Source organism: Gouania willdenowi, chromosome 21 (genome assembly GCF_900634775.1).
Source record: "Gouania willdenowi chromosome 21, fGouWil2.1, whole genome shotgun sequence".
NCBI classification, from domain to species: Eukaryota; Metazoa; Chordata; class Actinopteri; order Blenniiformes; family Gobiesocidae; genus Gouania; species Gouania willdenowi.
In genome coordinates, this window is record NC_041064.1 from 23,849,705 (window position 1) to 23,874,577 (window position 24,873).

General features: G+C 40.2%; 1 protein-coding gene across 8 annotated transcripts in view; it reads right to left on the reverse strand.

The window, feature by feature from the left end:
• The window catches only part of sema5ba (sema domain, seven thrombospondin repeats (type 1 and type 1-like), transmembrane domain (TM) and short cytoplasmic domain, (semaphorin) 5Ba), a 239,119-nt gene that overhangs the window by 201,262 nt on the left and 12,984 nt on the right, over positions 1-24,873 (reverse strand). Inside the window, exon 1 of one of the 8 annotated variants that reach the window (XM_028435491.1) lies at positions 17,083-17,177. The exons of the other annotated variants lie outside the window; for them this stretch is intronic. The gene's annotated coding sequence lies outside the window, so the exon portion shown is untranslated. Of the gene's footprint in view, positions 1-17,082; positions 17,178-24,873 lie in introns of those variants that run through there. 8 annotated transcript variants of the gene reach the window in all.

Sequence of the window (24,873 nt, forward strand, 5' to 3'; positions counted from 1 at the left end):
TGCAACGGCAGCTCTCTACGCTGCCTTTGCACGTAAATGGATGTCATATTGGGGACCTTACTGCGCATGCGCTAACACGTAAAATCACGCAATGGGAACGGAGGCAGAGGAGCGACGTGTCTTTGGGAGGGGGCGTGGCCTCCCTCAGCCTTACAGCGGAGCGAAAGAAAAAACAAAAAAAAACAAAAGACTGTGCAGCTGTTCCAGGAAATAACGCTGTTTAGTAATTTGGGCTATGAAACGCACAAAATTCGGACACTTTCAAACTTATAGGTACTGTAGGCTATTGGAAATGGAAAAATAAAATTTATAATTAAAAAAAAAATAAAAAATTATAATTAAATAATCAAAATATCAATTCACCCTTGGGTAGGCACTGCCTACCTTGTCTACCCTGACGGCACGTCACTGATTAAACATACCGCAGATGGGAGATGAAATGATGATTCAGATTAGTGCTTTCAGTTTTTAATGCAACCAATGTCTTTGGAAGTAATCAGGCAATGGCAATAATATAATTCAGATAAAAAGTTTATACATATCTATTAAAAAGTAATCAGAAGTGCTGATAACGAGTGAGTAGATTATGTGATATTATGCAGCAGTGTCCTGGATTCCATTGACCAGATATTTGATGTGAGACAGAAAACTGGGCCAAGACTTTAATTTTACATAAACAATACAGTATGTGATGGATGCACTTCTAGGAGCGTCAGAGGTCCCGCTGCGTGTCCCCCTCCTCCTGTGAGGAGCGCGTTTTGGAGCTTTACGCGCGACGGACGCTGCACGTTTTGATATTTTAGGTTTTTGACGTGCGTCCAGCGGCTCATACGCGAGAGTTGGGATTGTTGACCTTTTGGGGCATATCGCGGCACGTCGACCAATCAGGAGCTTTCCTCAACCGTGACGAATTCAGAAAAAACAAAGGAAAAAAAACACTAACCGGAGACAGATGGAAGTACACTCTTCTGCTGACATAGAGCGCCTGTAGTCGGTGTCCTGGTAGGAGATGCGAGTCAGCAGTTCATCAAACTGGGCACAGGAGAGACGGAAGTAGCGCTGAAAGCGACTCTCGTCCGAACGCAGCTCTGGTGAATCTAGGAACGGCGCCGAGGCACAAATAAAGCCAAGCCACTCTCTGGATAATGTAGAGCCGATGAACGGGAGTCGAAGGCGGCATGTTCAGCAAGGAACTCCAAACTTTATTCTCTATTCAACCACACTTCTCTATAGATTCAACTACAGGCGTGAGGCACGATTTTGACGCCCAAATTACGTTTGGTGTGAACGCAGCATAATGCAGCGCGGAAACCCTGGATCTTGTTACTTTCTATAATAAAGTAATGTAAATATTGAAATTCACAAGTTACCAGCTACCAGCATATATACACAAGATAGTACGGAGTAAATTACATCTGTCAACACATTATAAGATACGCACCTGACACAAAGTTCTCTGCGCAATTTCTTGTGTGTTTTGAGGGAGTTTCTTTCCTGTTTATCTTTTCCAGCCACATTAATGAAGTCTAATGATGGGTATACTGTATACTCCAAATTTAACTGAACCTCTAGCACGATTTGAACATCCATTGACACAGGAGATGACCATTTTCACTTTTTATCACAAAATGAACTTGTTCCAGCTTTTTCTTCTTCTTCTTACTGTATGTTGTTTAATCACGGTTAAACTCGTTTCAGCTGCCCACAGCATGCCAATACAAATGGCGCCGGGTCGGGAAATGTTGTGAGGTCATGTAGGAACTATGTATAATGTAATTAACCACACATAGTTACAGTATATCTGTCATGTATTACGAACAGGCAGCTTGATTACATTCAAAATCATTTCAATGCTGATTTTTGGTTGTTGAAGTTTTCAGATGCCATGATCTCCTGTCAGAACAAAAACCCAGCATTTATTCATCAATTATCTGATATTTTAGCATGTTGAACTCAAAGTTTAATTATCCAATACATTTTATAAAACCCTGATCATATTCTCTTGTGTTTTTTGTGTTCTACATTCTATGATTTTGGGGCCTTAAACAGAGATGGGGGCTTGTAATCAGAGGACCACCAGTTTGGATCCATCCTGGGCCATCAGTGTGGGTTGTTGAGCAAGTCCCTTAACTCTAACTGATCATTTTGCACGTCGCTTTGGTTAAAAGTGTTTGCTAAATTAAATTGTAATTAAAAAAAAATTGTAACATTAAATAATAATGTATAGGTCTAAAACTGAATGGGCTGCTGAAAGATAGTCAGATTTAATATGTTATCTAATAAAAACACGAAATGCATTTAAGTTCTTAATGAAGAGTAACATCTCTGCTTTAACACAGTAATGTCTGTTCCTCTTCTCAATGAGAAAATGAGCTGCAGCACTGAACACTCACTATCAGCGTGTGTCTCTGTCTCATCCTATCTTCTATACCAGCATTTTCCTGTGTCGCAGGGGATACTGGAGCCTATCCCAGTAGACATAGCGAGTAAGGTAGGGAAATTCCCCTTGGATATGACACCAGTCTATCACAGGGCTTGACAGAGACGAGTTGGCTGTCACCAGCGGGACTCGAACCCACGATCCTTGCAGTGAGAATCAGCGATGCTCATCGGTGTGCCAAGGAGTTACTCGATTACTACATCCAAGCAATGTTCTTTATGACGCAGATCAAGTACAGTCGCGATGAAGCGCAGAGGATCCGAATAGATCTCGGAGAAACACGTGCTGACAGAATCTAAAGCCTAATTTATGCTTCTGATGCATAGTTATATGGTATTTTGGAGGCGCATGTCAGGCTACATTGTCTGCGTCGACGCAGAGGTCTATGCATAGCTATGGCATTGACTTAATGCAGAAACATAAATGGCACTTTAGAATGATATTTTTCATTGTTTTTACTCCGTGATCTGTCTTAACCTCTGCTTAGAAGATACTTTGGTTCTCAAATATACTGAAATACGTCCGTGCTGGCGCTGTTTGCTCACATCATTACAACATCCTGTTTCGGCCTAGTTGTTTTGGCCGAAAATTACCCAAAAGTGCATTTTCGGTTTTCTGCCGAAAACGTATCTTGCATCAATAGTATGGATGCCATAGGTCAGTGGTTAGCAAACTTTTCACAATCCAGTACTCCTTCAGACTCCTGCACACTTAAAAAAACATAATAATGTAATGTACAAAGTAGCCCTACAGTAAAAATTGTCTCTGAATTTTACCTATCCTGTAAGGGAATCATATATAACTAGAATTATGTGCATTTACTGGAGAAAATGCAAGTGAGGATGCAGGTGCTGGCCCGTGTTGTTGAACACTGTATTAGCATTAACATTAGCATTAGCCTAACATTACTGTTAGCATTAGCTAGCATTAGTTAACATTAGTATTTGTCTAGCCAATAACGTTAGCATTTGCTAGCATTAGCATTAGCCGAGCATTAGCCTAACATTAACATTAGCATTTACATAGCATTTGCCTAACATTATCATCAATACAGCATTAACCTAGCATAAGCATTAGCTTAATATTAGTATTAGCTAGCTAAGCATTAGTACTAGTACTCCCTATGACAATTTCCGTACCCACTTTGGGAACCTAGAGACTAACACAAAGAAATTTAGCTTTCGCTATGTTTGCGCTTTTTTTGATGAGATTTTTTTTCTGCGAGAAGGTAGTCTCATGACCATTGTGTAATTTGTGGCAATGCAAGGAGACTCCTACTGCTGCTCTATTCATATTATAGTTTCCAGTGTTGTCACATTGTTTTTAATTTCTACTCACGTACCACCTATGACAATTTGCATACTCCACTTTTGGAACCTAGGCCACAGGTGATGTGGGGAAATAATAAAACAATACAATGTCACTATTTTTTTTAATAGGTTATTAACGTCAGTATTACCAAGACAGTGCTTCACCTCATACAGTATCAGCTAACAATACAGGAAACTGTTTAGCAGCTAAATCCATTAACGTGTTGCCTTGACACACGATTTGTGTCAGATAATTAACTGCTCCTTCCTGTCAGGCACTGTACCAAAATCATTGAAAGTAGCTGCTGTGAAACCTCTGTTAAAAAAGAGAACACTGGATGCCTCCATACTGGCTAACTATAGACCAATCAGCAACCTTCTATTCATGGCCAAGATCATTGAGAAGGTGGTCTTCAACCAAATGAGTCAATTTTTAACCTTCATAACCTTATCTGTGGATCATCCAAATATAAGTTGTTTGAATAACAAGAACGTGACAATGTTTATATTGAATGTTTGATAAGAATAGTTATGTGTGTATGCATAGTAGAGTGCCTGCACTGCAGTAAAGTGAGGCTGTTATGTCTATGTCTCTGAATTCAGATTAAATACAGTAAAACCCATGCACGTCTAGAGTCCCTCTTCGTCCAAATGTGTAACAGTAGGAGACCTACATCAGATTCACTTATCTATAATTTAACTCCCCTCTGTTGCTAATCCAAGCGCTCAGTTTGACTTCCATCTGACCTTCGACACCTGAGCAAATCCTCACTACATCATGTCGAATATAACGCAAGAATATCCAGAAGCTGAAGTACATTCACAACCACACTGAAAGGATCCTGATAAGAATATGAGGAGATTAGCTGCACTCCTCAAGCAATGCACAGGAGTTCACTAATTAAAAGTGATTTACTATCTTAGTAGAAAGAAGAAAAAAAAAACATGAAATGGGGAATGAACTAAAAAAATGACCAACCAAGCACAATTCCTGTGATTTTACTGTAAGAAGAAAAAAAGTCAGACTGCCATTGAAAAGTGCTGGCAGTGGTTATACATTTTAATGCTGCACACTTTAGAAACTATTCATAGTCCAAACTAAACTGTCTCACTTAAAAACGAACTTTGTGTTGCAAACTTGAAAAATGCCAATATCTACATGATTAATTGAAAAGGTTAATAATGATGAGTCATATTTTTTATGGAAACTGCAACAATGTGTCAAACAGACAAAGAAGTGTCAAAATAAATGAATGCCTAAGACCTGAAGTCATCTTACCAACAAATAAACATAGTAAATATGTCTTAATGAGATTTTTATTTTTAATGTTGCTTTATTTTATTTTCAGCAATAAAAACCAACCAGCCATGTTATGACCAAGTATTTTAAAGGACACAACAAAAGGAGACGCCACAAATCAAAACACAATTTACCTTCCATTAACAACAGATAAGTCATGTAGAGAAAAATAAGCCAAGCATGGGCTGCAGAGAGCATGAACATGGAGCTGCATTTTAAAAACACAGGACAGGAATAGCTGCTCTAATAATTTATACCCACTTATCAGGATTAGGACAGTAGGATACTGGACACTTATCCTTCCAAACTAACTAACCCGGTTCACAGAGAAATTCACCGGTAACCCTACACTAGCTCTGTTCAGCTACCTCAGTAAAATTTACCTCGACATGACACAAATCGTTGCAGCCCAAGCAATACATAACGCCCACTTAATTCCGCTTTAAAGTTGCAGTCTGAAACTCTTATAAAGTGACTTTTTGTCATAATAAGGACAGCTTTACATGAAACTAGTAGTTTGTGTGGAAAAAACAGGCTCATTGAGTTCCGCCTGCTGCTACTGCAGCCTTTGGTAAATTGCCAGAATGCACCGCGACCGAGGAAAATGAACCAATCAGAGCCAGGAACGTGTTTGATGGACTGTCTGACAGCTGTTGCTCACAGTTCCCACCCCTTTCCCGTGGCTGGAGCGCCGTCTTTTTTACAGTGTATGGTCTGGAGGAGTAGAAGATGGAATTAGCGACTTTTCTGTTTGAAAGGTAATTACTGCAGCTTGATTTACATTATGTTTGATTTGTAATTGTTACACTAGAAATCTGTAGTGCATGTGTTGTTCATGTGCGCGCAGCAGCCTCCATGTGGGCAGCTGTAAGTGACACTGTGTTGTTGCTGCTGCTGCTGCTGAGGTGTGTGCACATTGAGAGAAAGAAGCGCTGCAGTAATATGCTTTTAACAAAGCATGTTTTATTACTGTGATGTTGCTGTCAGACTAACGTTAGCTTGTTAGCTCCTCTGAGGGAGGAACTTTGGAAAGTTTGGAGGCAGGGCAAGACAGCAGCGAAGAGGGAGGGGGAGAGAGGGATCTGAAAGTTGTGGACTACACCTTTTAGCTAATTTCGGTCATTCTGCGCAACTGCGACTTGCCGCGATGACACACTGGTGATGACATAGTCCAAGATGGCCGCCTGGACTGGAGCAGAGACTATTAATTTAAAAATACATAGTTGTAATGAAAAGAGCGGATGGACGAAAGCATAAACAAGAAGACATTCACACGGACACATGGACTTATTAAACACACGGACGTTGGTGAATGGAACAGGTTTCATCAGGCCATGAAGCACCAGAGCTTCACTAATGATGCACGAGTCATTACAAAGTTCATTTTTCACTCAATGTCCTGTATAGTGGAGGTAGAACAGCTGTTGCATTAACTGCTGGCTTTGATTGACCAAAGTACGATCTTCTATCTTCCCTCTCCGCCTCTCCGCTACACAACAACTCCAGTTGTTGTGTGTTTTATCTAGAGGTCGACTGATATATTAGCCGGCTGATATATGGACTTTTTTCAAAATCAGCCATCGGCAAAAAAAAAAAAATTACTATATTTTTATTTTTTGACCATCACCAGCCCTCCCTAACGAAGGGTAAGAAACACTTTATTAAAAGGAGGATATAAAAAGAGAGGGCAGTGTTACACCTAAGTGAGGGGGAAGTTGTATTTTAAAGTGAAATGTGATGTTGTAGTTGAACATGTGAAGCTTAGGTATAATAATAGCGGCTGTGAACAGAGGGAAGGAGTGTGTGGTTCTACCTTTAGTTTAAACCGACGACTTGCACATTGTGTATTGTCGTCGTGCTTTACTGCTACTTACCCGTCCTGTACTTTTTGTTTTACTTGGTTGTGTATGGGTATATTTAAAGTTCAATAAATGTTAAGAGTTCTATTGGTGTATATAATTTCATTTCTAATATATACATTTATATCATGTGAGTATTTCAAATGTCTTTCAATGTGCTTTAAAAAAAAAAGTATGTCGACCTCAAATATCGGCTTCCAAAATCGGCTTTAGAAATCGGTCATCGTCTGATTTTTATTTTTTTTAAATTGGCATCAGCATTGGCCTTTAAAAATCCCATAGCAGTCGACTTCTAGTTTTATCCCGTGTCCAATCAGGGGCCTTCCCAACCCCCAGACCTCAAGCGGAACTGAATAAAGCCAAATAAACCTGTTTTCCATGTAAACCTTCATTCAGAATTACTTATTCCATGTAAACACAAAGCAGAACACTTCAATTCTGACTAATTTAATTTGGAATAACTAATTCCAAATTCAAAAACATCATGTAACTGTGGCCACTGATTCTAAATGAGGGGCCCAAAGTGTATCAAGAAATGTGTGAAATGCATATTAACAAAGACTAATAACATTATGTACATTTTATTATCATAATCTAATGGTCGCACAGATGAATGTGCAAATTTTATTTGTGTAAATGTTCACATTTAAATGTGCTTCAAGTTAAAAAAAAAAAAAAAAAAAAAAAAAAACGGCTTGCAAAGAAACGAGACACAATCTTAATAAAGGATGACTAGCTGAGACAAAGTGGTTTAATTTCCTCAACCTGAAACCGTGGCGTCAGTCTGCTGAGGAGAGTCATCCATTACCAGTGTTCTTTTGCTCCCTCCTCATAAGTCCCTCCAGTGCTGCTGGAAGGAGGCGGAGTGGCTGAGTTTACAGCCCAGTTTCAAATATCTTTGGTTTTCCATCATAGCACTTGACACCTGTTTATTCAAGCAGTGACCTCTGACCCTGCTCAGCCTGTGCTCAGAGATGACCTCTCAAGGTATCTGAAAATGTCACTGTTGCTGGTTCGAGGTGGAAGACAAATGGCTAAAAGATGAGAGCTAAGCTGTAATCAGGGACTTGCCATAAAGGGAATAAAAGCATCATTAGCTGGAGTGTGAACAAGGTAGCTGTCTATGCTCCACATGTGCACTGCACATTGCACACCCCCACCAACGCGCTCTTATGAAAATGTGCACTCGCGTGTTTTTTAAAGCAAATTACTGAAGCTTTCTCATGCTTGTGTGTTTCTGCCCGATTGCTCACTATACTTAAGTGGGGCTTGCAGTGATTTGGTGGCATCTCTATTAAATAAACTGTGGGCTGCTAATACATCAGCAAGAACTGGAAGGAAAAAACTGCATATTTGATCAAATAATGGAGGGAAATGTAGCAACCACGCAATTACAATGGATTATTTATCAGGTTTAAAATGTAACACTTTTTAGTAGGATTAAGTCATGAATGTCTACTAATAAATGGGAAGAGATTCGTCACTTTTATAATAAGTATTGACTAGGCCACTGGGAGTGAGGCCCAAGACCAAGGCAGGCTGACTTGATAATAATGTATCATGTATTTCTGCATTCAGTGCCTTCTCCTCGCTCTTCTCACTCTTCTCTGTTTCAAGTGTCGTGAAGCTGATGATGGGAGTGGTTCACGGCTCAACTAGTCTGGGACACTCTGATGTTCTATCTTTCTATCCTGTTCTGTTGGTCCTTCTGTCCACTAACCCCAACCAGTCACAGCAGATGGCTGCCACCTCTGAACCTGGTTTTGCTGGAGATTTCTTCCTGTTAAAAGGGAGTTGTTTCTTCCCAATGTCACTAAATGATAAGCGCATTGAGATGACTTAGTTGTAATTTGCGCTATACAAAAAAAGTTGAATTGAATTGAATTGAACATGTATTTTTAATATATTGAGCATTTTTGCAGGTATATAAAGAAAACTGCACATTTATGAAAACCACCACTTAACCAGGCCACCTTGTGGTTAAGTGGTGGTTTTCATAAATGTGGCCTTGTAATCAGAGGGTTCCCGGTTCAAGCCTCACCTGAGCCATCACTGTGGGATATTGAGCAAGTCCCTTAACCCCGAACAGCTCCCAGGCGCCGCAAAATAGCTGCCGACTGCCCCCCAGGGGATGGGTTAAATTGCAGAGGACAAATTTCAATATATATGTGTACAACATATATACGAATAAAGGCTTAAAGCCCAGTTTAATTAAATTAAATGTAATGATCCTGACTCATCAAATCTGTTTCTCCAATATTTAATGGTTCAGTTTTGGACGGTCTTTGTGAATAGGAGCCTCAGTTTCTGGTTCGTAGCATACAGGATGGAAAAATGCTGTGATCTTTTCTGATACAAGGATGTGGACAGTCAGTAATGGTGCCTTCATACCTGGAATGTAAAAAAATGATTACGGTAATTGACTGAACTTATTGCTTTTCCATCATCTGGAACCAGCCTGTCCTTCCTACTCAGACGTCAAACATCAACATGGACTCGTTAAAAGACCCAGAAGCTTAGCAAGCCAACAAGCAGAAGTCCTAAGACACTTCGTTCCCCTTCTGCTGCTGACCTCCACATGTCTAAGCATGAAGCTGCTACCGTTGATGGGCTGGGTTAGTGATCACTTGCAACAGGTGTACCTAGTAAAGAGACTAGCAGGTGTGTTTTGTTATGTTTTGTGTTACTGTACTTGCTCATACTTCTATCTACCTTAGGTGATTTTTGGAAATGCTTTTTAGAAGCAGCAGTGAATGGCAAGATGGAAAGATGAATGATGTACAAAAACTCACATGTTACACTCCTGGTATGTGTCTGTACCTGACAGTTCTCACATTTGTGCGTGATTTTTTTGTGAGGCCTCATGATCCTTGTGACTTTTTGGGTTTTCTCAGAAAGAAGTGGTCATGTGACCAGGTACCTCACGTCATGTGAACATGTACATCATGTTCTGTGACATGTATTTGCATAAAAATGTTTTTCCTAGCACATTTGGAACACATTTCAATATCAAAACGTCTGAAACTCCTTCTCATGAAAGCGTAAAAAAGTTTTTAGTGATATTTTAGTGTTTTTTTCAAAATTCAGGTGTTTCTATTGCGCTGGATTTTGCGCATTTTCAAGGGTAATAGAAACACAGCTATAGCGACGTTGCTTTTTGATCCGTCAAAGTCGGCTCTTTCTCTAATGTCATGGATCACGGGTTTCAGCAGGTGCACGCACTGGTACAAATCCAGACCCGGTGGTGGTGCACCCACAAATTAAAGCACTTTGTTTTGTTTGACTTCGATCAAAAAGTTCTGTGATATTTTGTCGACCAAAATCCTTTTTATGAATAAAACAGAAAATAGATTACGCAAATTAAATAGGTGGAAAAAATTATTTGTTGATTATGCATCGTTGAGAAAAAAAAATATATACATCATAAGCCAAAATGTAATAAGATATCAGGTACAAAAGTGGCTTTAGACCTATTTATACTCACTGAATTCTACATTTTTTTATTTTGGAAATGTAGTAAACAGAGTAGTACATTGAATAACTGTGGGTGCAGTCTACCACTTTGTGGCTCGTCATTCTCTTAACACAAAGAATATTGTTATTTATGGTTTATGAGGACAGATTAACCGCATATGCAAGGGATAGTTAGCTTGGTGGGCTATTAAACGTACCGCAGATGGGAAATGAAATGATGATTCAGATTAGTGCTTTCAGTCTTTAATGTGACCGATGTGTTTGGAAGTAATCAGGCAACAGCAATAATATAATTCAGATAAAAAGTTTATACATATCTCTATTAAAAAGTAATCAGAAGTGCTGATAACGAGTGAATAGATTATGTGATATTATGCAGCAGTGTCCTGGATTCCATTGACCAGATATTTGATGTGAGACAGAAAACTGGGCCAAGACTTTAATTTCTAGATCTAAACATGCTTAATAACTTCCAAACCGTAGTTCCACCCATCTATATCAGGAGAGAAGGTTTGTATAGCACTTTTACCAGTTCATCCCACCTCTTAAAATTAAAGTAAGAAAAACCTAAGACTCAATAAAGATCTCACAATAGTGACACAGCAGTTCAGTGCAGTATTTTACTGATCCTAAAGCTAAACTCATCCCAACAAAACATTGAATGAATGTCTCAAACAGTGCAAAATGAAAACCCTTAGCCCTTTAATGTCACAAACACTTTATATTGGTTTCCCTTTCACTTTCCTTCTTTCTGTCTCTGTAGAGGGACAAAATGCTTGGAGTAGCTCCATCTTTAGAATATGGTGAGATCTTTGTCGATGGTGAAAATCTTAAAAGACCAGTAAATCAGGAGTATTTCCCTTGTGCTACCATGAAGTGGTTACAACTCTCTGAGGAGGACCTGCATGTGGCACTGAAAAGAGAAGAAATTGATTTACACCTGCTGTTCAGGCATGTTCTTAGCTCTACAGTGAATTCCTAGGTGTGGGAGTTTGAGATTAAAAAAAGGAGAATCCAGACTTCCTTGATATAGATCTATTTTTCACCATGGTAAAACCCCGTCGAGGGAAAAAGCAAGACACATTCAGTTTCATCCCAACAGAAGAAGAAAGAAAGAGAATGGGTGATGAAGAGGAGGAGGAACCAAGTGGGATGAAGGATGAACCTTCAGCACCTGCACATCACAGTGAAGACGAATATAGAAGGAATCAGTTCTATTACTGCATGTAGCCATTGCACCTGAATAACTCATATGTCTTTATGCCCTCCATGATGTAGATTACAAGCAGAACATTGAGTGAAACATCCACATCAGCCAAATGCATTGTGTGCAATACAATGACAATGCTATACTGTATCTGCCTGCAATAGAGACATTTTCCTCTTTGTTTGTTTATTCTGACCCCCAGGTGTAAACTGCCAGTGAACAAACTGTGTAATGTCAATAATACCCAGAACAATCATGTTCTATGTAAACATTAATTCAGAAATAGTAAAACATTTCATATTCAAAACAGATGTCATTATTTAACTTCCACAAGGTTTCATTACAAAGGTGGAGAAAAATGATGGTTGGATGAAAACTACCTTACAGGTTTTCAGGTTTGCAATGTGCAACACATTTGTTTCTAAAGGACAGTATTTACTCCAACAACAAAAAAAGGAAAAGAAGAGGATCTACGAATTTTGGAATAAACTCAACGGCAGTCATGACTAGGTAAGTATCCGAAGCAGCTCCTGTCAGCTGTTTGCATAAAATTACTCTTGTACAGTAACACAGCTTTGTGGTGAGTACACAAAAATCACCGGCAGCTGTTTTTTCTTCTCTTTCAGCTCAGCTTGTAATGTCTATGTTGGGTAGGAGACAAGTTCAGGACGCAGAAAACAAGAGGACGACGTAGTAGTTTTCCTTCATGTCACATTTAGGTGAAGAAAACCCTTTAATACAGGAACTGTCTACAGTTAATGCTATCAGTAGACCGCTCACTGTTGTTCTCTGCCCTTAGGGAACGGCAGAAAACGGAATAAAAATGATGACTTGCTTCCAGCCCTCCCAGCTCATGTTTATCTCATATAACCCAGTGAGCCCTGACGTCACCAAACCCAATGTGCAATAAAGCGTCTATTGGTAAGATTCCTATTCTATCCCGCAAGGCCTTCAAATTTCCATCCATTCATCCATTTTCTGACCCGCTTTGTCCAATTTCAGAGTCGCAGGGGTCTCCAGGCTCACACTGGGCGCTAGGCGGGGGTACACCCTGGACAGGGCGCCAGCCCATCGCAGGGCAACACACAGACAAACAACCATTCACACTCTCATTCACTCCTATAGGCAATTTAAAGACTCCAATCAACCTAACAATCATGTTTATGGATTGTGGGAGGAAGCCTGAGTACCCAGAGGAAACCCACGCAGCACAGGGAGAACATGCAAACTTCACACAGAAAAGACCCGAGTGTCCACCCCAGGGCTTGAACCCAAGACCTTCTTCCTGTGGGGTGGATGTGCTAAGCCTCCAAATTTCTCTGATTAGAAAAAAAATAAAATCAGAAAATGGGTTGTTGAATGTAGAAAGTGTGATACTGTAGATGGAGGAATATGTCAAATTCTGTCCATAATAGTGTTTTTAATGTGTTGTGATGAACAAGCGACTGCAAGCAAATCTGAAAAGGCACTGGAACAAATACAAGATTAGCTCACGGTCTATTAGCTGAACTGGTGATGAGTTTACCGTGTGATACCTTCAAATTACACAGCTGCACAGGGTTTTGTGGCGTTGGTGCCTTGATGGTAATTGACTCTTTCACAAATAATGTTTTGGGACGATATCACACATTTCCATTGTATTTTTAATATTTGTATTCATTAAACCGTTGAGTAACATTCTGTTTTTGTAAATCATTTGAAGCATATAAGCATAAATTTAACAACATTAGTTGGCTCTATTAACCGTTTTTAGCATATTTGAGAACGCAAACCTAACCGTCACGCCACCAAGCTACTCAATCCATGTAAAAGAAAATGAAATCATCTTGGCTTTCACCTAAATTGACGAGCATGCAATGCTCAAACTTTTAGTTTAGAGAGTTGAGGTGAATGTTAAGTAGAAGATCAATTCTGCAAAAACAAATTAGACTAACTTGTCTTCTAAATGAACGCACAATCAGTCTGGGCCTCATTTCATTTAGGAGTGGACAGCCAGGAGAGTAAGGGATGGATGAAAGAAAGAGCATGGACTGATAGAAAGGGGCTGCAGGTGATTCATCTTTGTGAGTAGGACCCAGGTCTGCTGAACACACAGCACATTGGGTTTTAATAGGTGGAAATTCAACGTGGTGGCTAAAATAAAAGAGCCAAATAAATGCAATGAGTAGTTCTGTAAAAATGATAATAAAAAGTAAGAGGTGGACGTCAAGTGAGGAATGAAGAGTACAACCATAAAAGAGATATAAGGAGTTTTATAGAAGCCTCTCATGAAAGGAGTGATACACAGGACACAGAGCGAGACAGAGATAAATGTTGAAAGTGTGACAAGAATAGATGCAAGAGACAGCATGAATTAAACCATTTAACTTATGCAGCACTAACAATCAAGCTTCCAATCCATCTTTTAAAGTGCTGAGATATAACCTCCATTTATCATTGTGCTGTGAGGATACACCTAACGAAAGTGGCAGATGAGCTGCGGCCCTGTCTTTTATCGGATTCATCTCAGAGAGGGAACGCAAAGAGTTCCTGACTTTCTGAAAGACAACAGGCAGATATAAAGAGTGTATGGTGAAGTAATTCTGTGTTTAGTGCCACAGGCTCATCCATCACACATATCATTTGCTAAACAACTCTTGAAATAGAGGCACTTTGCCATTACAGCGATGTGGCTGAAAAATGTCTGGGCTGAATCCTATAATGGAGGCGTCTGCCTCAAAGCAAGAAGCTCCTGGGTTCAAGCCTTGGGATGGACATTTGGGTCCCTTCTGTGTGGAGTTTGCATGTGCTGCTTGAGTTTCCTCCCACAATCCAAATAGGTTACTATAAGGTTGATTGGAGTCTTTAAATTATCCATAGGAGCGAGTGAGAGTGGTTGTCTTTCTGTGCGTCGCCCAGATTTGAATTGGAACACCCACATTTCAGGGCTGCTCCACCCACAGTGCGTAACTGGGATGAAGGCGCGCAGGGGGAAAATAGCACAGCCAAAAACAGCGCCGCTGTGCAGCTTTTTGGACATAAGCACATGGGAGAATAGAGCCCTAATAGCGTAGTAAATATTTACACATATACGTACAATATTTTGCTACCTTAATTTTTCCAACAAGATAAACTCTGATTCTAACCCAAACCCTAAAAATTAAGATTATTGAAATTTATTTCAAAATGACGGACGCGCATGCGCAGTTCGCCAGGTGCTCATGCCCACTGTCTACTGTAGGAAACTTTTACGGTAGGTTTATTCTACACTATACCGGCAGCTTAACATCTGTTGACTTGTTGCTACTGCCATCGTCATTCCATTCATCTGTCTGTTATCATTGTTCTGGTTACTGGTTTCATTATGATTGTGCACCCTCTTCAAATAACCATGTTACTGGTCAAACAACTTCCACTGTGCAGGGAAAGACCTACCATCATCTGTGTTTGTTTGTTTGTTTGTTTGTTTGTTTGTTTGTTAGCAGCTAACTCACCATTATGTTGACAGCAGCACTTCCAGGTTTGCAGGAAACCAGATGGACTAAACCAAGTCATGTAAATAGGGTGTTTGTTGGGCTGGTGTTGGAACAAACCATTTGTACAGGGGTGTTTGTGTAATTTTTGTTTGTTATGGATTTTTAAAACACTGGCGGTGAATGAATTCACATTAATTTATTATGGATAATTGGATAATCCATGTTTTGTTGTTTGGTGTGTTATTTATGAGAATTTATTTTGTTAATGTTAACTGATTCTAAATTGGGTTCGGTTTGTCTGTGGGAGGAGTTACAGGTATAGACGGCCTATAAATGAAGGCCCAGCCTCAGATGGAAGGAGGAACCCTGAGTGAGCAGAACTGATAAAACTGACAGCAAAACAAACAGAGGGTAAGAAATAGCCTGGCATCCCAATACCCTTTTCTTTTGTGTTTGCTCAGTTTTTGGTTTACCTTTTTTGGGGATTCACTGTAAATATGTTACAACAGCCAAAGAAGAAAAATAAATAGAAAAAGTTTAAACTGAATTCTGCTCTCGAGTCTGTCTGCCCCCTTTGCTGCCGGTCATTATACCAAAGCACCTTTCACAGACAGAGAAGTCACAAAGTGCTTCACAAAATTACAATAGAAATACAAAGTACATTTACAATCACAAAGCATGAGGGAGTCTGACCATGCAAGGCTCTTAAGGTCAGCACCAGGATTTTAAAATTCAAATGAAAAGTGACTGGGAGCCAATGAAGGGCTTTTAGAATGGAAGTAATATGAGCCCTTCTGTTTGTGCGAGTCAGTAACCTCGCCGCAGAGTTTTGCACCCGCTGAAGACGAGACAGCTCCTTTTTGTTTAGACAAGAAAATAAACTGTTACACTAGTCTAAACGAGAAGACACAGAGGCGTGGATAATCATTTCAAGATCATCTCTGGACGAAACTGTTCTAAGTTTATAGATTTTCCTCAGTTGGTAAAAACAATTCCTTGTTAGCAGTTTTGAGTGATGCTCTAAGGACATTGCTGTGTCAAAGATAACACCGAGATTTCTAAAGCTTGTTTTAATAGCCAAACTCAGGTCGCCCAAATACTGGTGAATCCCTGGGATCGAATCATCAGGGGCAATCACCAGCATCTGGGTTTTGTCTGAGTTTAGTTGCAGGGAATTTGTGCCGAGCCATTGTTTAACTTGCACAAGAGATCTTAATTTCTGGATCTCAGAGCTGTTAAAGGAGCAGTAAAGCTGAATATCATCAGCAAACAAATGATAGGAAACCTCATCAGAGCTATGGATAATTTTTCCTAATGGAAGAACAGTAAAAACAAAATTGGGCCCAAAACAGAGCCTTGGGGAACCCCGCACAACATAAGTAAGAGGAGACATTCCAATCAGGTCACGCAGTCTTGTCAACAAGATTTTATGGCTGACAGCGCTGACGAGACTAGAACAGTACATTTTCCGTTCGCAGACATAATATCACTAGACACTTTAAGCAGGGCGGTTTCCGTGGAGTGATGCTTGGACCGGACTGAAAAGTATTATAGATATTTAATACAGATTTTATTTTTATTTTCTCTAGAAATTAAGATTTCATGTGATTAAAAACATTTTACTTCACTAATATAGTTATTTTTTTGCGACGGTTAGTGCTGCAAAGATGGACTGTCAATGGTTTGCCAGAAGATCAAGTATCATCAGGCTTCATATTAAGCACATATTTTGAGATATATATGTATACATATTTAATCCTGAACACTTTAATGTATTTTAGGAATGCTTTTTTCACAAGGTCAATACCTGCCTGGGGGGAATTTTTTATTTGTTTATAAGCTCTTCAATTAGGACTGGCTCACCTTCATTCTAATTCACCCCAAATATATATATTTTTAAAGGTGGACTAATAATTTTAGCATTATGTGTGCGTGCTTTAGTATCAGATAAAATCTTAAACAGATGAACCCCATTAGCAGGCCTCTAATTAAAAAAACGCTTGAGCATCACAGTCTAATTAACTCCACTTTAAATACCTTTATAGTGCCCGCTGCAGAGCTGAAACAATTCAAACCATGGCCGTCCCCTGCTGATACATCATGACCTTGCATTCCCTCTGTCGAGTGGTGGAGAGTGTTTTCCGCTGAAATTCAAGGCAATCAGAGTTGTGACGTGAGTTTCTCTCCTCTGCCAGTCTCAGCAGATCAAAGCTCACCAGGGAGCAATTTGGCATCAGAATGAGACCAATGTTGTTTTGAGCCTTAACAATACCTTTATTCATTGTAATCTGAATTTCACTACGCAGTATTCACCATCACAGACGCCTGAGACTTTGAAGAGATAAGAAGAATACATTAATCGCAATTACTGTACGTGCAAATGTTAGAGGTCTCAAGTGATCTAATGCGTCCAAAAAAATTAAGAGAAGAAAAATCAAGTTTAAAGGTCTGCAAGGAAATTGATGGTTATTTTCACAACAAATGATAATTATAGATGCTGCGTTTTACTGTATCCTTCAGACTAGCAGAAATTATTTTTAAATTACTTTTTTTAACTTTTTCATGCAGGTAAAATTGTACTCGTTTTCAAAAAATAGACTAGTTTCAAAATAAGATGAATCTTGTAGTAACTGCCTTAAACTTTTAGTTTTGTTGAATTTTAAAATGTGTGTAAGCAGGGCGCAAACTACGGGGGAGCCGGGGGGTCTCAGCCCCCCTTAATGAGACATGAGCCCCCTGGAAATATGATTTGTGAAATTTTGGGGGGTCACTTAAATATTGGCAAAATGCTGTTTTTCCCATGTATTTCCTTTATCTCATTATCATTTTTTTTGTATGATCATAATCATGGATCATGTGTAGAATTAGGCTATTTTTAATGTATGATTTGCACATAATTATTTCACTGTAAAGGTGCAGTTCGCAGCTCTCAGATCCCTCTCTCCCCCTCTTTCCCCGCTGCTCTCTTGCCCTGCCTCCAACCTTTCCAAAGTCCCTCCCTCAAAGGAGCTAACAAGCTAACGTTAGCCCGACAGCAACATCACAGTAATATAACATGCTCTGTTAAAAGCATATATTACTGCAGTGCTTCTCTCCCTTTATGTGCACAAACCTCAGCAGCAGCAACAACTCAGTGTCACTTACAGCAGCCCACACGGAGGCTGCTGCGTGCATATGAACACATGTACTACAGAGTTCTAGTGGAACAATTACAGATCAAACATAAAAGTCACCAATTCCACCTTCTACTCCTCCAGACCATACACTGTAAAAAAAAGATGGCGTTCTAGCTCTGGGAAAGGGGTGGGGCCTGTGAGCAACAGCTGTCAGACAGCCCATCAAACACACCTGGCTCTGATTGGTTCTTTTTGCTCGGTCGCAGTGTATTCTGGCAATCTGCCAAAGGCGCAGCTGGGGGAACACAATGAGCCAATTTTTTTTTTACACAAACTACTAGTTTCATGTAAAGCTGTCCTTACATAGTGACAGCTTTAGCAAATATAACAAAAAGTCACTTTTATAAGAGTTGCAGACTGCATCTTTAATAAAGAATGCCTGCATGCAGTTCTTGAAGCGTGGGGGCGCTATGCCTTAATTGTCACTTTAAGTCAGACCGGAAACAAAAAAGAAAGACCACGCTGGACCATTTGCGCTTGAGCAGTCTGTGATTGACGGCCTTAAAAAGCGAATGCCGGAATCAGACCTTGTCCACATATTAAAACCCCTGAATAAGCACTTCTGGCCAAGTAGACACTTGCTAAAAAAAAAGTTGCTGAGTCAGCTAGAGAGGCAGTGGATGAGTTCCACGACTGGAAGTTGTAAAATAAACCACCAGGTAAAACACTAGAAAAGCTTTGTACAGCAAGCAGAACAAATCTCCCTTCCTCATCAGAGTGTGAGAGGGGGTTTTCTGCCATCAATGACACTGCAGCAAAACCCGCAATAAACTGCGCAAAAACGGCCTCCTTTTTGTGGATCTTAATGGACCCCCATTAGAGAAATTCAATTTCAATAGTTTTTTTTAAGCTATAGGGAGCCATTGCAAAAGAGTCAAAGGGCCACATTAGGCCCCAGAGCTGCAGGTTGCAGACCCCTGCCCTGAGAGAACCACAGCTGAACATCTGGCCTGACACGAACCGCGCGCACTCCAAGGGAGCGCATTGGTGTTTATACTCAGCGCATTCATCATTGTATTACCCGCAGCCAAGTTACATGAGCGCGCACCATCTCCTAACCCACAGCGCAGAGCGAGAGAGAGAGAGGTGCACTCTGTGGGACGTGATGAAGCGCTCAGCCGCTCCGTCCAAAATAAGGTCACCCATACGCACTCGCACGAATGTGACCAGATAAAATTTCCACTCGCAACACACTGAAAAAACACGCGCATATGCGACCATTTTGGTCGCAGTCTCGAGCCCAGGTTACACAGCCTGGCCAATTTTTTATTTATTTTTTTTTAATATGATGGTTGTGTGTGTTTTGTCATTGATTGGTTTGTTGATTCGCGTTATAGTATTTCAGAAGTTATTTTGCGCATGTTGATGCAGACTTGATCCTGGTAGACAGGTTGACATGTTTTGGTTTAGATTTAGGTTTAATTAAGTTTTGATGCATGTGTGTAGGTTGGATGTGACAGGTGCTTACAGAAGCCAAGCAGACGTACAGGCTTGTAATAAGAGATTGGTTTATGCTTGATGGGCACGGGACGTCACGAGGTGCGCACTTCTCAGAGGCACGCGCAGAGGTCGGCCCCCAATATAAGTGAGCCCCCCATGGCCGCGGTATAGTTCGCAAACTGTGTGTAAGTCAAGTCAAACTAACAGTCTTTTAGTCAAATGTAATGTCTTGTTGTCTATACTAGCCTATCCTGTACAACAGTGATTCCCAACCAGGGGTACGTTTTTGCTTATGGGTACCAAAACATATCAGAGAGTACACAAAAACTTTTGTGAATTTAATTTCTAATGATACTGTATATAGCAAACATAATATGTGTACGTATAAATGTTCCTCTTCCATTGATAATAAATTGTGGCACAACTATTTAAAATACATCAAAAAGAGTTTAAAGCTAGGGTAGGCAATTTTCTTCAGATACACTTTTAAGTTTTAAGCATCAATTTAGTATTAAACTCAACTGATGTGAATAAATGGACTCTTTCGTAAATGGAGAAGATGAAAAGTAGTTTCCTGTGAATAAAACTGAAGCACATTTAATCCACCCCATGATCATCAGGCTACAAAAAGATTCCCTTTCCGTTCTTCTCAGAGACCTTCCTTTCAGATCGTTCTGCCTTTGCTTTACAATTGGCTTTGAAATCCTCCACCTGTGGTGTGGTAGAGTGTGGAAAAAACAGAGCAGGGAAGTAGCACTGCAGGAAAAGCTTGGGATGTCTCAAGTCTTCCTCACATCCATGTGCCAGCAAACTGTTTTGTTGTCCCTAGAGACTTAAAGTCATGACATTGAATCACAGAGGCTAAAGGCACACAGACAAACACACACGGATACAATAGCACAGCAGAAAGCCCTGCCCTCCAGCCTCAGTATCAGAGAAATGCTGTCAGGTTGGACCTGGGCCATTTTGTTTCACCTCTGAATCCTGCATAACTGTGAGGTCGTTGTTCTGTATCAGGCATCACAGAAACCCAAACATGGTTAGTGAATCTACATATTATCTCTCACTGATAGATTTCCTTTAATAAATAATTCTGTTTTAATATTACAGCGCTAGCCGCTGTGCTTTAGATGTTTTTAGGTCAACATGAAACAGCACATTCAGGCTTTATGTTGACATTTGGAGTACAATAGGAATCGCCAAATGTAATGTAAGCTAGAGCCCATTATCAAGCTTTACAAAGGAAGACCTGAAAATATAATTAGTCAAACAGTTTTCTAATTCCTCTGGGCACTTTAGGGCGGGTTTACTAAAGGTCGGCACTTGTAAAATTGTGTGCAAACGTCACTAAGTGAGCTGATATATACAAACCCATGCAATAAGAGAGGGATTATGTGTGTCAAGCATCCATTTAGCATGTTTGCATGTCTGTGATGAATATGCAATGTGGGCGAAACAGCTGTTGCACGCTAAATATTGAGGAGGAGAAAATGCAAATAAATTCATGTAGAATTTATCAAACCTAGAACGTTTGCAGTACGTGTTTTTGTGCATACATTTTGCAGGTTCCAAAGGCAGGTGGTAACTGTCACAGCTTTACACACAGTGGGGGCTGCAGTGAATGTTGCAAAGAGAAAACAGTGACACAAAAGGCAACAAAAAGAGCGGATGTTTAATGCTTGGGGTAAAATTTTTGGATTCTAAAATAATTTGACGATTATTGGATGACCCACTCCACCAGTGACAGACAGCTGCCCAATACTTGGCAGTGTGGGTTTTGCACCCGTGCCTTCCCTTAGTGCTGTGCACCTGCAGCTGAGCTCGCTGATCCTCCTGCACCCTGCCACTTCTTCATGTCCTGGCTGCACAGAAGAGGATCTGAGCTTTAGACCAACGCCAACCGCTCTTGCCAAAGCATTGATGGTGAGTGTCAGCCCAGAATCAGTGCTGACCAGCTGTGTGATGTTCTCACCAGTGACCCGAGTGTCCCACCACACGGATAACAGCTCTGACCTCCTGGGTGAAGGACGGTAGCTCATCTTTCAACACTGCAGAATGCTTTCTTTGTTACTGCAGCAACTCAGGATCAATGTCATCAATAGATCAGTTTCTAACCATTGCCAAGGTGCTTCTTTCAGGCCAATTTGAGGAGTGCGACAAAGACCGTAAGATCCTTACAAACGTGTTTAAGTCCATTCAATTAACAAGTTTGTGCAGTTATCTGATCAGAGCAGAGAGAGAACTGCACCTGCACTAGTATCTCATATTCAATAGCCTGGAATCCATCCTAATCTCCTTGTATTATTCAATGTTTAATACAAGTGATTAGTCTGGAAGCGCTCACAAGGTGCTTGAGTTCTGGGGGGCTGAGCAGGGTGGGACAAACACACGCAAAGTAACCAATCATACAAAGAGCGGACCTGACAACAATAGCGCGACAAGCGTAAATCTTTTTCCCTAAACGAGGTGGCAGAGGAAAATGGCGTGTAGTACGGTACAGACTTACGCTTTTATAGCCTCTTCTTGTTGTGGTTTCAACGATATATCCAGGTATTTTAAAGCAGTAGTAGAGCGCAGCTCTGAACATCTTCTCTGTGGTGGGCGCTATATTTGTTTTGACAATGCTTGGCACAGGAGATATGATGTTCTTTCTGTAGGCTCGGCTTCTTTCGAACCGCCGAAGTGAGCAGAAACGGCGGCACTACCGTACCAACTTTATTACAAACAGTAAGAAAGTGGGTGTGGCTTATTGCCAGGCTACCAATTCAACAGCATCAAAATAAATTTTGCGCTTTTGCCGACTCTGCAGCCCTCCATTCTTCATGTTGAACACTTTACACATTTAAATAGGGCGGTGTCAGCCTTGTCTGCATGCCCATCGGTGTCACAAACACTGAGTTCGATTATAAGCATATTGCATGCGCACTACCGGAAAATAAATTTTTGCTAAAAAATAATAATAATTCAGTTTTGTTTATTTTTGTTTTCAAAGTGAACGGACGTGTCTTATTAGTTTATTGGATTAGGTTAGGGTTAGTGCTAGGGTTAAGGTTGCATGCGCATATGTGCTCATAATTAATCTCAGTACGAGGTCATCTCAGTCCGTGACACCAGTTTGCATTACAATCTTAGTAGCTGAGCCGCAGCCAGTAAGGAAATAGCGTATCCAAAGTATTTAAGCACGTCAAAGATTTTGCGCCCATTATTTGAGATCTTAGTAGACCTGCCCCTTTGACTTACAAAAAGTGACCCTTTCCCCCCAAACAGACGATGTGTTGTTGATGCTGCACTACATTGTGCGTTTACCACAGAAAATATAACAAGCTTAACATAATTAAAACACAAATGAAGTTAATCTTGTGTAAGCCGTAAAGTTTAAACTAGGCATTGCGTCTAAACAGCTTCTGTATCTGCTTTAACGTGAATTTAAAGAAAATCACGTAAAGCTTGAGAACTGATTCTGCCACTATCACTGTCATTTCCACTGACATCACTAAGCTACATGAACTTGATCACTCACACAAAACAGCCATGCAAAGTGGAAATTCTCCATTGGAAGCAACTTTAGGTTCGTTGCCCAAGGCCACTTTGACACATGGATAAGTAAACTTGGAATCAAACCTTTAACTTAAACCATCTCTTCCGTAGCAGCCCCAGTTACTAAAACATAAGACATTACAGTTTTAAATCTCCTCTGCCTCTGGTTGATTAGTCCATCAGCAGACCAAGAATTTCCTTCACAATACACACAATGGAGGATAAAATGGGTGCATTTGTGTGACTCCGAGTGTGTAAGTGTCTCTCTAACTAAAAATGAGCAAAATTCTTTCTGTGTGTCACCGTTAAAGAAAAGCTCAATCTATTTTGATTTACAAAATGGTTCAGTGCATCAGTTCAAGCTGACTATCAAATCAAACACCAAGAGCCTATCTAAATTGAAATTTGGAGCAGGAATAAGAAAATGGATTGACACAGACTCGCATTCATCCAAAACCGCAGGCGCGACAAATAGAAGTGCACATTCACAGAACAAGGAGCAACGTTGTCAACAAAATATTCTACTAAAAGGGTTGTCACACGTCCCTGTTGAGAACAGCATCTCATGCGAAATACAAGACGACAGAGAGCGTTCCACAGATTTCTGAAAAAACGCTGCTAAATGAAACAGATCCAAAACAGACAAATGATGAAAGAACAAAGAAGTGAAGAACCACCTGCTAATACAAATCACTTTAGAACAAAGGAGCTGCTGCAAACCTCTCAGTCAGATCGTCTGCTCACTATTTTCTTGGCAAAAAGACAAATCTTGATGAGATAAAAGGGTCAAGAAAGAAACCAACATGGGAAGACAGCATACACCTTAAAGATTCTTTCTGTTTGAAACAAATTGGCCGTCCCCAGATCACACCAACGCATTTCGTCTTTGTTATCCCTCTAGCCCGTGAATGAGAGCAGCCCTCTGTCATTTGTGCAGCAGTAATGAATGCAAGCTTGTCTTCAGCAAAGCCAAAGACACGTGGAAGTGGCCATCATCACTGCAGGTTTGCAAATGGCCAAAGGGTGTCTGGGCGTGATGCCAACAAGGGCAGGCGGTCAAAGCAAAAGAAGACATCGAGGGTGGCAGAGTGCTGCGCTTCAGCCAAAACAGAAACAAATATTATTGTTCTAAAGATTTTTCTGACCACCCAAAAAAAGGCGACACTTTCCTTGTTCCTTTGCTTAATCGAGCTCGGGATTTCTTTGAATCCTGAATAAGTGTAAGCTCAGAATAATGGTTTGAGTGTTTGCTGTGGTAACCCCTGGAGGGAACAGCTAGAAGGAAAAGAAGGAAGAAAAAGATGTATTCAGATACTAAGGAAAGCCATTTCTTTATTATTAGTATTTAGGGACAGGATGATACGCTGAGTTCAAGAAACGAAGGATGATAATAGATTCAGGATAACGATGCAATAGGATATTTCGAAAGGAAAAAAAAGACATTTGCAGTTGGATAAATGACCAGGTCTCTTATCTGACCTTTTCATGTCAATAGGAATATAAAGAAATAAAAACAAGCCGTAACAATATGGTCGCGATTCCACACGACAATTTAAATTGTCGAGTGTTAAGTTTCACAACATATCATATACTGTACATATATACCGATATTGTATACATATATAAGGATAGAATAATCCTGTCTTCATGGACAGAATGTTCTTCTCTGTGTCAT